We start from the raw sequence: 17,566 nt of genomic DNA on the forward strand, positions 1-17,566 counted from the left end.
CACTCACTCATTATATTACACAGAATTATGTATTACCCACGTATTACCAAAGAAAAGGAAATACGTAGGTACGTATTACATACATTACATACTCAGTTGGTCTGTAAGACGCTGACCACTCATTAATTAGAAAGAGATTAACATAAATATACTTACTGGGTTTTTAATCTGAGTTAAGAAAATTACGTACTGTTCCTATATTGTTTTACTCAATCTAAAAAGACACAAAAGATGCAATAACTTGGGGATGGTAATTGTAACAGAGCGACGGATAAATTATTACAATTCGTTACAATAAACGCAAGAATGCTAGAAACATGAATGCGAGTCAGCTGAGCAGTTGACTGTTAGATGAAGTTTTCCCGAACAAATATATAGAACAGGTTTTACCAATGTACAAATAACTTATATCTATATCCAATCGCGAATCTTGTCTCATTGCATTGAATTTTTGTTCCAGTCATACACTATAACAAAATTGTGTTACAGCTGTTTGCGCTACGCTCGTAGCCGCCGGTCGTAGCAGGTCGTAGCGCGTAGCACGTGACTACGTACATTGCGCTAGGGCGTGCAGTCACATCGGCTTGCTAATAACACATGCACAATTAATGCGCAATGTATTACGTGCGGCACATACCTAGCGCGTGTCTGATCGCACTTACCGATCTGTGTAGGAATTCTAATGTGTATTCCCACCACGGGACTAATACGTCTTCAAAATTATTGCACCAATCCTACTTTTACGTTGGGATAATATTTTTGCTTTTTATCGCGGTTCTGGGTTAAGTAAGGTTTCCCTTAAGTATCTTCAATTCCAAAATTATCGGCATCGGCAGTCTTGCCTCGTCTCAAACAAATCGCAGCGTGCGAGTGTACGCGACGGTCCGGGGGACGCGCTCAAATGCTGTCCTAAGTATCGCTATTCCTACAATCCCTATAATGTAGAACGTAAATCACAATGTCTGGACAAAAAAGACTTTTTCTATTAGTAAAAGAAAATAAAAAGAAAAGTAGCTTGTAATATTTATGAAACCCTCTTCTCCCCAACTTCTAATATTATGTTAATTTGCAAGGGATACTTATCCGTAAGCTTTTACAGCGCCCAAAATAAGAGCTTTTACAAAGATTAGAGCCTACAACAATACTTACGCGTAGAAACAAATAGTAAGTGCAATGTTTGCAGTTGTGCACTCTGCACACAACACGCTGCATACATCTGTATATGTGTGTCAACTACTTAAATACTTCATCTCTCTCAGATTGTCAACTAGCGCCGATAAAGGCCAAGGGCGTGGGGGGGAGCGCGGCGCGGGGGGAGAGGGGGATCAGCCCCGAGGTTTCTCATTCAGCGCGTAACAATACCAGTGATAATTAGTGCATGAATACCTATCAACATTACTGGGAAACTATTATAAGTGATGTACTATTCGTTTTGTTGTCACTTTCGCTTTCGTGTACAATACAACACGCGCGACCCCTTGCTTGAGGTGATCATCCTCACCGGCTTGTTTATCCCGGTGTACAACTGGAAGTTGTTCTTTCTGTGATTACGCTTGTCCGAGCTAGACTGACCCCGCAACCTCTATTGCCATTAGAAAAGCCTGAAAATATAGATAATAATATCTGATATATCAGACGGCGAAGTGTAGCGACTCGTATCTACGGCACGGCTCAGTTCGTTGTTCTGTGTAACATTTGAGTTGGTATTACCTGCTTCCCGTTGTCGAGTACATGCTAACATTGGAGCACAAAGTAAGGCATCAGGCGATACTTGTAAATAACGGCAATCGCTTAATGTGCGCCGTCACGAACACCCACAACTATTATAGCACTAATCGCTCGCGACACAAGCCGCGACACCGAGCACTCACTACATGGATACTTTAGAAATTAAATTACCGATCAGTACACAATAGCGTAAGAGGAAGTTAAAACTATTAAGTGTTTGTCTAAATCTTAAACTGAAACTATGCGACAACATGTTACATTCACAGAATTTGCGGAAGGCGCTATCAGTCGTCGTGTGCGCTGTGGTCTCTGTCACCTGCGTGTCTCGCGCGGCGCGAGCTAGACATATCACTCGCTGAGTTATTGATTACTCCATCCATATTCGAATCATGTCTGAACCGTGTTTGTGTCCAACTGACTATTATATTTCCGTTTTGGAACGTTATTAATATCTAATTATAGGTATCAAAATTAAAAGTAATTATATATGACAATTATGGATAAACAATAAGGTATGCTATCGATGTTATCTTTTATAAAATGTTTACCTTTACATAGGTACGTTAGATTAGAACACAAGTTCCCTTAGTAATATGTGACCAGGACGTGTAGCCGGAACATAATGTGCAGTAATCCTACTTGAAACTATTCATTGAAACCGGGGTCTTCGTATAAGTACAGTGAAATAATTAAAGTCCGATTGATATAAGTTAGTTGTGCACGTAGCGAGCGGTGGCAAAGGCTCCAGTAAACAAACCCAGCAATAAACTCCTTTAGTTGTACCGCGGACGGTCTGTGAGCGCGATCCGATTGCCTTTCCAACTTCAGATTGAGAAACTTAGAGCCACTTAACAACAGTAAATAATACAAGTAGGTCGTTATTGCTTGCGATGTCGGCCCCTTGACCATCGCACTGAAACGCCTCTTCAAACTTATGACGCCCTGGTCACTTTGAAGTGGCCACCTATAGCTTGTCATCTACAGATAAACTATTTCTTTTGTCATTGGAAATTATATGAATTTTCTTTATATTCTGAATCAAATAATACTATATAACCATATTATTTAAGTATCTTTTATTATTTTATAATCTTTATTTCACGAGGAGCACAACTAGCGGTAGTTGGAAACATTGTTGAGTGTAGAACTCAAAACGTATAATCGCGTATCTGTAAGCGGCAGATTGCTGAACGTTGGCGCTAATTCCCGGCAGCACGGCTATCTGCTAGTTACGCGAGTTAGTGGCTGCTAGTTGCCGCTCAACCCAACACCAAATGCCTGCAATATTTCCTCGGTACATTTCCTCTTATAACTATTAAAGATTCATAAAAGAGCTACTTCATAATATGAATTGCATTACCATTAACATAACCGTTGCGCGTTGCACAAATGAGGTTCGAGAACTATCTAAGAACTTCTCTTTAACTATTACACACAAGTATAAGGTGAAGTTCAGTCAGAATTCTAGCGTTAGCAGTGTGAAAACGCCCTAAAAGATAATAAGATAATGTTGGTACCGCAAGCCACTTAATACTGCATTAACGCCTTCACTCATAAGTTAGTGGATAATGGCACAAATCCTTTTTCCGATACAGATACTCGGCAAATGAGACGCTCAGCACTGACGCGACTGTATGAGCGGCAATCCTGTTCTATGTACGCACACGGACAATCATACTGGTCTACCCGGGTTCTGCTTATGTGTATGTAAAGTCGTATTCCATTGAGTTTTTACAATGATCTTCATAAAAGGAGTAGTACCTGCGTCCGGCTTGAAAATATTAACAAAAGCATTGAGATCGATCCGTGTGATAGAACCCGCTGAGATTATTTTTAAATGTAATACACGTATGTTAAGTAAACAGCGACGTTCAAATACCAGGAGCTCATTATGTACAAACAAGTCGCACTAATTACTTTGGGATATACATTGAGTATTGAGTTTTGATTGACAGTCCGTCAGCTGTCACACGCGCCGCACGTTACCTCTCTCAGGAACTAGCGACTAATATACGCGCCGATATGAAAACTTCACAAATAGGTTTTCTCTCAATATGATATATTGATGTGCGGATTAGATAGCGCGTGGTTTATAGCCAATGTTTGTCAGTTCGCTTGTGTTGTGTGGATATGAGTAATGGCTGCTCGGGATTTAAATGGCGAACTTTTTAAGGGGCAATTTGGTCGGAATCAGTAGCTCTCGATCTCACTCCCCGTGAGACATTGACGAAGGATTCATTACATAAATAAATTGAACCTCCTCCTTTTCTGAAACTCGGTAAAAGAGTCAAAACCAATTAAAGAAGACAAAGAAAGCGTATTACTAAACATTTCGGTTTGTTTGTCACGACTTATATTATAAAAACAAAAAACAGTTTGCATAAAAAAGAGTTAAGAAGGTTGACATAATTTTAATTTTTCGCTGAACATAACAGTTCCCGCGGGACACAATGAAATATTGTGGCGGCAAGTTTTTCAATTAGCTCGCACAAACATCTGTGTCAAGGTTGCTTGTAACGAGCACCATACCAGTAGTTGCTGAGCACATAGCGATGCGGCTCATCCATCGTACTCAGTGAGCATGTTTCACAGGTGTAGGTACATTTTTCAGCGTGTTATAAAAAAGGGCTATCGAAGTCTTCAGGCCATCATCATCCTCATCCTCCGAGCCTTTTTCCCAATCATGTTGGGGTCGGCTTCCAGTCTAACCGGATTCAGCTGAGTACCAGTGCTTTACAAGAAGCGACTGCCTATCTGACCTCCTCAACCCAGTTACCCGGGCAACCCGATACCCCTTGGTTAGACGAAGTCTTCAGGCCATTGCTCATATATTCTCGGAATCGCCTGCTGCAACCACTAAACACTAATGGCCTTACTACAAAAACTTTAACCACTGTTTTACACTTGTCTAAAAAAAATGTGGCTCCAAAATGAACCATATGTCAACGTCATAATTTGACATTTTTTTAGACAAGTCTTAAACTGACGTCAAAAAGTTTTTGTGGTAAGACGGTAAGACGCTTACTGCACAGCTGTCAATCGCGCGCAGATGGACCCTCGCTCGGAGCGGAACGTTATATTTTCACGTTTTGTGCGCTGCGTAATTCCTCAATCGCTGGCAGCTCGTGTTTCAAGCCGAACATTTGCTTGGCTAGAAGAGTTAAAGAATAATTTAACTACTTAGTTCTAGTAAAAATTTGAATGTCTTTGTTTGTAACTGAACGGAATTTCGATAAAATATAAATTCTCCAGTTATAACGATTACAGACACAGCATATCGGGCACAATTCCAATTTAAAGTATTAGCTTGAAAAACACGTGAGACCATTTGTCATCGCACGGGAGCGGAGTTTATGTGCAAACGTTAAACATACAGATATAATGTGCTTGTTTGCTCCCGATACACACATACTGTTTATGAGCTCCTTGGAGCTATCTTGGAGCGATGAAAAGTTTTTTTATTGTGTATTCTCAAAAAACAAACATACCCACAACACAAGATGTCGTTGATAAATATGTCTGTAAGTAGTTATAATGTTAATGTCGCGATTAGTCTGAACTCGTTACTACATAACAGTTGGCGGCATGAGACACCGCCTCGCGGTAAATATTTATATGATATTGCACTTCCTCAAATACCATTCATATCCACGTCACGCCGATGCGACTTGGTTGCCATTCTGAGACTTTGAATACATTTTCTATTTTAAATACACCAGAAGCTGATTACATTACTGAACAAAGTGTGCACTGATAAATAATGTTATCTCTGCTGCCATAAGTTGGGTACATCTAAAATGGAAGGTTGCCAAATATAAACTGGTTCGGTTCAGCAATTAGCTCAATTGATATACGACGCTGTTTGTCGGCGAGGTGACTCGTCACGCAGGTAGCTTCTCATGTTTCAGGGTTTAGACAAGTCTCAATTATTTTGATGTCAAATGATTAAAGTAACGTAACTGATGAGACTTGCGAGTAGTCATGAACTTGCAAGTCTTGTCTGTTACGCTAAAGTTTTCGCAAGCGTAGGCACAGAGACCAGTGAAACTACAGGTTCTTAGTTGATGTTCTCCCTGTATATATGTACATAGCTAGGTAGATAAGAGTGCAGCAATCACGTGTTTGCTGTAGCCGATGCTGTGAGCTATCTACCGATGCTGTCTACAGTCGGAGTGAACCGGCGGAAGATTGATCGCGTGCACTCATTGACGGACCGCTTTAAATTGATAGCTCCCTGGATTATAAAGCGGGCTTTACACGTTCACTTACTCCAATCTAGATCTTGAGAGAGAAGATTATATGATAAGAACTATTGTGAGAGAAGACAAATTAGTCATTATTGAGATGAAAATTCTAAGAAAATGAGAAAGTGCAAGTACATAGCGGGAGTACATGGGGAGAGTACATAAGAGGATACATGGGGAGAGTACATAAAGGAGTACATGGGGAGAGTACATAAGAGGATACATGGGGAGAGTACATAAGAGAATACATGGGGAGAGCACATAATTGAGTAAAGGGGAGAGTACATAAGAGAATACATGGGGAGAGTACATAAGGGATTACATGGGGTAAATAATTAAAGGAGTACATGAAGTAAGTATACATGAGTACTGTTTCTCTGTTCTGCCGGGCATATATCGGGCAGAGTATATGTATATCGAGAGTGGATAGGGGAGTACATAAGCAAGTACATAATAATAAAAGTGACGTCACAAGTTTAACGGTGTTGCAGGCATGGCCACAATGCCTGCACTGATTATAATCATTGTATACATAGTGTTCTATGTGAATAGATTTATGAAGTTGTTGTTGTTGCGGTCGTTGCAATTGCAATTATTTTATTAATAGGATGACTTTTTGTGTGAAGCAATATTTCCAAAGAGATGCAATAAATAATTAAGTAAGAGTGAAAGATTTATTTAAGCTGTTATTGCTGCCAGGAAGCTATAAATTGCAAGAAATTCTACCCGACAGTTCGGAAGCGTGAACTGGAAGGGTGTTGTTTATTGTTGCAGATTGTACGGAATCTCCCTCAATCTGCCGGCGCTCGGGTTACAAACTGAAGCACTATACTATTACTCTGATCTATGATTGTCTAGTACTTATATATTTTACGAAGAAAATATATCAATGGTACTTTAAAAACTTGCTCTAAAATATATATAAACATTTAGATATAAGTGAAGAGAAAGGACAGAGCACGGAAATAGTAACCCATATCAACACGACATATTTCTGGTGTCAAAACTGTAACGCCATTGCCATGTGACCTTTGAATTACCTATTTGGTCAGCATTTTTGACGAGTAATGTATTTACTCAGAAAGATATATACTTTCACATACTTTTATGTGTACGTAGGTGTAAGCGACCACTAAACATTATATCGTGTACTATCAAGAAGCCCACAATGATACTGAAACATTTGTTAACGAGCACTTGACCAAGTTTTTTAGTTTCCACTAGCATAATATTGCTCACTGAGAGATAGACAAACCTATCACATTTTAAATACGGCACCTTAAAAACTGTTATTTATTTAGCCGGCACAATATAATAGAGTTATGAAAATCAACGATGACATTATAAAAGAGCAGCTCAATTTCCAACGTGTCAGGAAAGCGTCGAAGATTTTCCGGCCTTAATACTGGCACTTAACTCCTACAGCGCTCTGGTCGCCTAGTACTCGAGTCGAGAGCCTTGTCAAACAGAATCTTTTTATGTCAAAGGGTTTGGCATTGACTGAATAATTTATTGCAATATGGATGCCTAAAGGGTTGGAGGGCGTTTCCATTCAATCTTGTTATTGTATGGATTCCTGACATTTCCCGCAGGAAAAGTGAAAACTTTTTGCCCGCATATTTGGTGTCAAGCTGGGCAGCCCGATACGACGTGCGACGGAAAAAATACATACAGGAAATTGTTATTATAAAATGGGTGCGTTGTTATGCAAGCATTCGTCGCTGTCACATTAAAAGTGAATTGATATTCACCGGGGAGTTATCAATATATCCATTAGATTATCAGAATTGATCAGTACCGCGGGACTGATAAATGCTGTTGACATTTGCGCGAGCTTCAAGTATTTTTACCGCGAATAGCGATTTGTATTTCACATTCATTGTCTTATAATTATATTACGATGCGTTTGTGTCAATGATATTAAACCTAATCGTTAGTGACATACCGAATAATTAGAGAATATTAAACCTCCTAATACGTGCCACTGTCAGAGTCCCCTTCCAAACCTCATCATGTTGTGTTTTGTAAGTAGTTGCGAGGTATTTCATCGTCCGCCACATGTGACCGCTACCAGGCGAGCATGAAACCGCAACAGTACTCCAAAGCTTTTTGTAAAACACTGAGAATGCTTTGTGCTGAGTTTTTTGAGTTCCTGCCCTTTGACAGAATGTTTTAAACAATTACCTGTGTAGCTCATTTTAGTTTTAAATTTTACTTGTAGTTTGTAATTTAAGTAAGTTTGTGTAGTTAGTAATAAAAGTGTACAATATCATATGGAACTAGCAGGTTTTCTAGCTGCCTGAAATATTAACCAGAATGCAAACAATTACAAAGTAAATGGTACAGAAGATTGGAATTGGAATTCATGTTTCCATTTGTGTAGACAAACAAACGTAATCCAAACATATGTATGTACAAACACGGTCGTGCATGTAGGCTAAGCACTGAGCACACAGGCGACCCGCGTGGGAATCGAACCTCACACACCGCGCGACCGTGACTCGCGTCCAGTACAGTCGCACTATACATAAGTATATACTGTGCTCCTAGAACAGGGAGTGAGTAGGGAAAGGAGCCGAACGCTCCAGCGATAGCCGATTCAATAGATGCTTATCGGCGCAGAAGCGAACCCACTGGGTTTGTGATACATTTCGTTACATTAACATTTATGAGAGAAATAGTTCCACTCGATATTTGGAGGTCAGTTTTAAGCTTTCAATATTTTTGAAGCTTTATGTGAAGGCTCACAAAAATACACGATACTTCATGCTACTATCACGTCTGGTCGAGCTAAGTGTAAGTGCTTGTTGAGAGTTACAACGTTACACCGACTGGCTGAACTCTTAGTGTTCAGTATATGGAGTTACTCATTAAGTTGACAAGGTCATGTCGTGTAATGGTGATGACAGCCGCGAGTTAGTCGCGGTCGGTAATTCCATTACACTCGTCACCTCGCCGCTAATTGAGTACGAACCACTATTCCGCTAATTGATATTAAAGCATTAAGTATACGACCAATTATTTCCCATTTCAAGTGAAATTGCACTTTATTTAGTAACATGTCGAATATTGTACACAAACATGAGCACATAGCTGCGTCTGAATTTAAAACAGGCAAATCATAAGCGAGCTTAGTTCTCAATCATTATTTCCAACCATTCTGTGACAGATACATATTGTATGCCTTTGTTTGTAACTCAACATTGTCCGATGAATAAAAAACCCGCTTCACGCGAGATTTATTTCCAAAAAATTGTCGCAAACGTTACGTAGGTACCTACTTATCTACGGCACGTGGTTCAAATTACATCCAAGTTGTCTGAGATTGAGTTCCCGCCCTCCGACGCGCGGGGACGGTGGAAGCTCTTAGCGGCCTGGGAGAGGTGTAATGGCATTGTGAAGGAGATGATATAATGCTTTGTAAAGATGTGTGATTGTTGGGCGGCGCCTGCATCGGACGCGCGGCAACTTGTCGCCGATATCCGCCTTGTCGGCACATTGTGCGCTCGGCGCGCGGCTCGAAGCTTTTGTAAAACCTCACTCAACACTCAAGTATCAGGCTGTATTGTACGTTTGACTTTGAGCTGTATACTATACGTTTTACGAGCTCCCCTACTTTATGTTTATTGTCCACTCACGGCGCACAGACATACCCTCTTACTGTTATTGTAATAGTTCTGAGGAATTGTGACTATGTTTTAGAAAAGTTCAGAATTCCGCACATTATATTGTTCCGAGAGCAAATTCTAATGTTACATTGACAACGTCAAAAGGGAATTAGTTTATATTATTTGCGCGATTTGTTTGAATGTACGGCAATGTACGGCAAAGCCCGACGAACAAGTAACTAATGTATTTACGTGTCACGTATGTTTGCTATTAGCGTAGCGCCGGGAACGTGCCGCTACGCGCTACGAGACAGTCGTCTTTACCTCCGGAACCTTTTACTGAATCCTTGCCGAATGATTTATCATTTTCTATTTATAAGACACAACATTTGTTATATTTTAAGCAAAGATTTCGTCTGCAATGTGTTTACACGTAACGCTCAAAAGAAGTCGTCACGAGGTACTCGATCAAGTTTATTAATACGTGTCACGATAAATTACCTCGTTAATGAATGCCGTTCGACGTAATTGCTAATTAACCTGCTTGCTAATATTATATACCCGCCCAGAAAGAGTGAAACAACTTTCAAGTCACATGCGATGTTCGGCACAGATATATAAAAAATAATTAGGTAATGCTAAATAAATCTTAAGAAGTTTATTTTTATTCGATGAGTAATAATTTTATAAACCATCCCTCAGTCAAGGTGGTGCTCACAGTAAAGCTCGCTGCTGTGAGAAGGACACGCGGAGACCTTACAGCGATGGCGTCCTTCTCGAAGGCCATGTGCGTACCCGGCGCGTGAGACCACACGATATTACTATATTATACGCCAGTACTAATAAATACAACTAGAGTTTATTCGTCGAGAATAAAGAAAATTAGAGTGTATTCGAGATTGTTTGCACTTTTAGAACTGCTTGTCGAATTTGTGTAATGCTGTATTGATTAAGTTTACCTCATTAAAGAATTTGAATGTAACAAGTGTTCATACAACAACCAAAGCATAGTCAGTGTGTCGGGTGTACGCGCACACGCGGTCAGCACTATATGACTATTTACACGGTATTGAAGCGCGTATGTGTCCCGCGAGAGCGCCGCGCCGTGTCTGTGTCAATACTCACTTATTTAGCTTTACATTTCACTAGCCTTAGTTACAGTGCTCAATAGTTTCATTTACTTTTGCATAATTACCGCTTTATGGTTGTTATATTTTCATTTAAATTGTCCTACGACGTTATTAACTCAAAAGAGTGATCGAGTTTCCCTGTGATTACAAAGTTGTAGTTATACAACAATTTGTTGTATACCAGTATATACATATGTATGTATACTTAATTGTATAATTTTCAACACTTACTTTGTAAGAGTTTATCACCCTTACGTAATTAGTGTATTATTTCCCATAGCGGCCCCCGTGGGACACGTTACTGGCGGTAACCCCAGACAAGAGCTATAAACTTTAGAGTAGCGTCGGAACTACTTCCAGGTGTTTCATATTTGGGTATTATCTGTTTCACGCTAGTTTTATAATTCCGATTTAATAAAAAGTTATATGCAATAGACTTATAAGACTTTTATATAACCAAAGAGTTTTATTTATAGTCCATACTAATTTAGGAGAGGAAGGTCTTATTGTCCGTTAAACATCCCTCTATTGAAATATCATTGTGTTCGGTCGTCGTGTAGTGCGCGGGTGTCGCACAATGCCACTCGGAACATCCGATACTGAAGGGAATATATCTATCAAAAGCCTCCGAAGGCTTTGTGCCTTCTCCGTACGAAACCCGAGCAGACAGCGTAATTATTTGAAAATATACAACGAAAAATATGAATATTCATTGTGTTTATTTTTATCTATGAAATACGATTCTCATTATAAGAAGGCGTAATTATTCCCTCCTGAGACAGAAATTATAATGCTCCACAATACTGTTGGCGCCGGAATCTGAATTCTAAATAAGTAAGGGTTGAACAGAGCTAACGTTTGCGATAGTCACGTGTTTAGCACAAAACATCGCGCTGTCACCGAGACATGGGTCTGACGGTCTGACGGTCAGGCGGTCTGACACGTACCTGTAATATGTTCTGTGTAGACTGCTTCAGCAGGTAAATGTCGTCAAGTCAGTAAAAACTATTGATACGTTAAGACGATTTACTTTGTCTGAGCTATTCTCGACAAAGCTTTTGCTTTTGTTTCATTTTCGTAAATTCAGAATTGTATTATAGATTCAAATGCTGTAACGGGTACAATGTTGGTAAGTATTGCGGTTTGTGCAGTTATTGTTTAAGTTCGCATCGGAACCGGATGACTCGCATATATCACACAAATGAATTATACGCGACTTTGTTGCCGAAATACAATACCTCTAATGTAGCACACTAAATACGTACTAGAAACAAAATTATATGTATTACACTAGCCGTTTTCTCGCGGTTTCACCCGCGTCCAGTGGGAATTACCGCTCAAAGCGGGATAAAATTTTGCCTATGTTACTCGGGAAGAGTGTAGCTATGTTACTCGGGAAGAGTGTAGCTATGTTACTCGGGAAGAGTGTAGCTATGTTACTCGGGAAGAGTGTAGCTATGTTACTCGGGAAGAGTGTAGCTATGTTACTCGGGAAGAGTGTAGCTATGTTACTCGGGAAGAGTGTAGCTATGTTACTCGGGAAGAGTGTAGCTATGTTACTCGGGAAGAGTGTAGCTATGTTACTCGGGAAGAGTGTAGCTATGTTACTCGGGAAGAGTGTAGCTATGTTACTCGGGAAGAGTGTAGCTATGTTACTCGGGAAGAGTGTAGCTATGTTACTCGGGAAGAGTGTAGCTTTCCAACAATTTTTTTCAAATCGGTTCAGTAGGTACTTTCGGAGCTTTTTAGGAACAAAAAAAACGTCTTTATATGTATTAGCCCGGTCAAAATAGACATTTGAAATAACAAAAATTCCCACAGAGCTGATTTTTGGTGGAGAGCTAGATTTGATTATTATAAATAAAATACTAAAAGTCCCCATCGATCCCATGTGTGCGTCAAAAGTTATTCGAGGTCAAATGTCAAAATTTTAGGTTTTTTGATTTTTTTTCGAAAACGGTAAGTTTTATCAAAAAAAGACATCAGACCAAAATCGTAGATCTTTAAATTTTCTACAAAAATGGCATTAACAGTTTTCTCCTAAATCTTACCATTCCTGAGATATTGCGCATCAAAGTATATTCCATACATGACATGCACACATGTCCACGCCACCTGTGAGGTAGTGTACTCGGTGCGTTTTTTTTACCGTAGTTTCTCCTGTAGGCCTACTCCACTAACTGTCATGACAATTTTAGGATAGTTTAAGGGAATAATTGCCGTCAAGTTCTAATATGATGTCATTATTGATATTAACTATTGGGTTAACTATTATTGTGATTGTTTTAGATTTATCAGATTCATACAAAAACTCGTGGTGGCCTAGTGGGTAAAGAACCAACCTCTCAAGTATGAGTGGGTTCGATTCCACGTCAGACAAGTACCAATGCAACTTTTCTAAGTTTGTATGTACTTTCTAAGCATATTTTGGACACCAACGACTGTTTCTGATGGCACGTTAAACTGTAGGTTCTGGATGTCATTGAACATCCTTGGCAGTCGTAATGGGTAGTTAGAAGCCAGTAAGTCTGACACCAGTCTAACCAAGCGGTATTGGGTTGCCCGGGTAACTGGGTTGAGGGGGCAGATGGGGCAGTCGCTCCTTGTAAAGGACTGGTACTACATCAGCTACATCCGGTTAAACTAGAAGCCGACTCCAACATAGTTGGGAAAAGGGCTCGGAGGATGATTTGATACTACAATATTTTTTGCAATTGCAAAAAATTATGTCAGGAGTTTTCCTGGAGCAGGTGGGAGTAAAGTTTTAATAGGTTCCAGATATTATGTATCAATTTCCAACCCCAGTCTTCTGGATAAAAATGGAAATGTCGAAGGAAAATAAGCGTGCGATAATTTTCTACAACTTTAAAAGCGGATTGTCGCGACTTCAGCGCTTAAAAAAAAAATGTTCTGTGTTTAGTGATGCAGAACCATGCCTTAGGACTGCAGTACGCTGATATTTAGGATTTAAAAGTGGGCAATCTAGCCTTAGAGACAAGCCACTTGAAGGTAGTTCAAAACCCGATATGACCCAAGATAATATCGAGGCTATGCGGCAGTTAATTGTCGCAGACCAACATGTAACATACCGTGACATAGATCCGTGGGCATAACGATTGTTTTACATTCCACAAAATTAAGTAAAGTCTTCGTGGTAAACGTTTCAGCACACCTGAAAAAGCTATTGACTCATACAAATCGGCCAATTTGACTACCCCACTTTAGAATGGAATAAATGTTTCAAGAACTGGGTTTAATGCGTGCAAAAGTACATTAAATATCGCAGAGAATTCTTTGAAAAACAATAAATGGTATTAACTTATTAGATTGTCTGTACTTATTTCAAACGATACAACTTAAAGGTAGCCCTCGTATGTACGTGGCTTATATGTGCATATCATGTATAGTGTGACTCTTTGAATCGCTATATCTCAGGAATGGTAAGATTTAGGAGAAAACTGTTAATGCTATTTTTGTAGAAAATTTAAAGATCTACGATTTGGTCTGATGTCTTTTTTTGATAAAACTTACCGTTTTCGAAAAAAAATCAAAAAACCTAAAATTTTGACATTTGACCTCGAATAACTTTTGACGCACACATGGGATCGATGGGGACTTTTAGTATTTTATTTGTAATGATCAAATCTAGCTCTCCACCAAAAATCAGCTCTGTGGGAGTTTTTGTTATTTGACCACTACTTTTATGTCTATTTTGACCGGGCTAGTATATATTAGCATAGATTTACTTTACTTCTCGCCTCCACAACCATGGGGTATGTTTCGCCGAATAAAACCTATTACATGTATGTAAGTAAGTAAATCAATCGCCGATAACAACTTCCTAGTATATTCAGCTAATTCAAACATTGCAAAACTTTCCAGAAACAGCTTTCCTTTTTGGACAAACAAGTTCCAATATGTTTGTATAAAGAGTATATGCTTGAGTTGTGCGACGAATATTATCAAAGCATTCCTCAGCTTGCGGAGTATCGCCGGAAAATTCATTTTCATTAAAATGTATTTAAACGCTGAACAAATGCGTTGGCGCACTGCTTGTGTACCCAATGTAAATCACGTTCCCTTCGCACAAGTTTACAGAATAATTTCCTTTCAAACATCCAGCTAATGTAGAATTTCATCGTTCGAGAGCGCTGCGAGGATTGCCTTCAAATCATTTAAAATGTGTTAAAAAGTTAACTCATTACTGAAACGTGATTTAGTCAACATTTTCAATTTCCCGACTGCGGGTAATTTACCAGTTTCGCTGGAATTACTCACGGAATTAGAATTAAAATGCAATTTCCCGGGATTGTCGTTGTCTGGGTGAGCACTTGAACAGGCCTCTCAACCGACGGATAGTGGAGGACGTCGTTGAGGGAGCGCTCCGACGTATTTACCAACAACTTGTGTACACTGTGACAACGCGATTACACCGGCTGTATCGACACGCGTATTCTAATGTATTAATTAAGTCGCGCGGCACTTCACGCGGCAGTAGTAAAGCAGGTAAGTTATACGCTCTTAGATCAACACGCCTCGAATAGTTTACGATCAGTTGCTCGCGTTCAACGGAAAGGTTAAAGGTTGTGTTATATTTCATATCTCAGTAAACAATAGCGGTATTTTACTCAAATATCGCAATATAACTTCTGTGCAATATTTGTATCGATCTTGTATTTGCATTTACGTTCGCATAGATTAATTTTAATCCGTAGGGAAAGTGTAGAAAAATGTGTAGGGAATTTTCTCAAATTAAAATTCTGAATACCAAATTCTCTGTTTCATTTTGTAAGAAGAAAACTAATAGCCTTAAATATCACAAACGTCTGAAACACACACAAGTATAACATAATTTTCATCTCATCTTGAAAGACATTCGTCAAGATCACGTTTCTTATAGAAAGAGAACTATTAACGCAACCTTATCAAGTGATGTGCGCCTAATAGTTATAATGAGTATGAAGTGAAGTAAACATGTGTGTAGTGTTTGCGTCGGTGTGTCGTACCTGTGCATCTCCCGCGCGCTGTGCAGCCCTGGTACGCGTGGTGGCGCGCGCTCGCTCGGCCGCACACTGCGCGCTCGCGGCGCCTCGCCACGCGCTCACAGAGCTGCGAGCACCCACCCCTCTATTATTCAACCCTGCCAGATGTTTGAACAGTGTGTTTGTGCGTATACCCTTGACGTGCTGGTTCACCTCTTCCAACCAGGAATTAGCTGCTAGATTAACGATTGATTGATTGATACGGTATTTTTCGGAAACGAAGAAACTAATAGTCATTCTCTTGTAAACGTTATTTAAAGAGTGTCACAGTTCCCTCCATCTTTTAAAATTTCTATACATCTCTGCCTGCCCTTGATAATTATTGTATATCTTATGATATGTACCTAACCATCAAAAATAATTCTTTAATTTACAAAAAGTACTGTTTAAGTGCTAATATCACATTAGCACTTAAACAGTATTTTCTCTAGAACCTATCGCATTCCACGAGTCAAAGATTTTTGAATCTCAAAGAAAATGTTGTTAAAGCTGGTATTATCAGCTCTATGCTTGTGAGCCGCGGCGGGCGGGAGCCACTTGCCGCCCAGCAACAGTTATCGCGCGGTGTTGCCACTCGCACCCGCACTAACTACAATATTCATAGCTCTAACACTTCACCACTCACTCACTACTACACTTCACTTGTCACTAACATGGTCATTGATGCAAGTTTTTATAACGTCATGTGTACCGTCAGTAAATGCAAGTATCTGTATGTGAAAGGTAAAACTACGGGAAATGGCTCGTGTAGGAATAAATAGCGACAGTTAATAAGCAAGTATTTTCATTTGAAAAAATGAATTTACCAGAGTCGATTACAAACCCCAACAATTGCTAAATGATGGACGTTGGACAGTTTTGTACACAGCTGTGCCAATGTTCTCTTTTCTTTACTTAGTTATATAACCCAAAAAATATGACTCTAACTTAAGTATTTCACAAAATAAAAAGGAAAGTTGAATTTGCCAAAGCAAGGGTAACTTTCAAACACGAGCAACACTGGCGGTCGAAGCAAAAAGCTTCTATTATCCGTCCAATATACGTTGTCACTCAGACTTATACAATTACCTCAGTGACAGAGGCAACCCATCTTTGTCGCTTTACATTGGATGCTGTGGGAACAAATACAATTTGCGAACCCTCCATTGCGAATTGAATTGTATTCCTGCGCATTTAAGGTCCTGTTTGAATTGAGAGGTGTGCAAAAGCAAAGTGACCCATATAGGTTTGATCGGTTGTTTTAGAAAGTCGTTTGATGGACGACATCGATTTAGTTTTTTTAATTGTTGTGTCTGGAGCACGGCTCGCTTCACACAGCATTCGCGTAAAGCGGAGATCACACCTGACAATTTATCTTGGATACGAAAAACTTGATAAGGACACCTTTTTAAATTCCAATTCAATAATTTATATTATAGCCTTTGTCATAAAGTTTTGTGTCATATAGTTATTTATTTAATACGATTACATCGGTCACTTTAATTTGCAACCCATAACGACGTCACCGGAGCTGGGTACTAGGAGAGCATAACGACGGAAGTGGTGGTTTGAACAGTGAACGTCGTCCATGATAATTGATAATGCTAATTGTCGCGGCTCGCCCAGCCCCGAGCAAACACAGTTAATTTCCGCTCCACTATGGTTAGCCGCTACTATGTAACCATACATGCAACAAACATGAAGCTTTTATTGTGAAAAGGGGAAAATGATAAGGCTTATGTTTAACTGATCACCAGATATAGTAACAAATAGCAGACAAAAATAGTAAATGATCACCAAAATGAAACTCGCATTTTAATGTAAAACTATAACCA

The sequence above is a fragment of the Helicoverpa zea genome, chromosome 22 (assembly GCF_022581195.2).
Source record: "Helicoverpa zea isolate HzStark_Cry1AcR chromosome 22, ilHelZeax1.1, whole genome shotgun sequence".
Taxonomy (NCBI): Eukaryota; Metazoa; Arthropoda; class Insecta; order Lepidoptera; family Noctuidae; genus Helicoverpa; species Helicoverpa zea.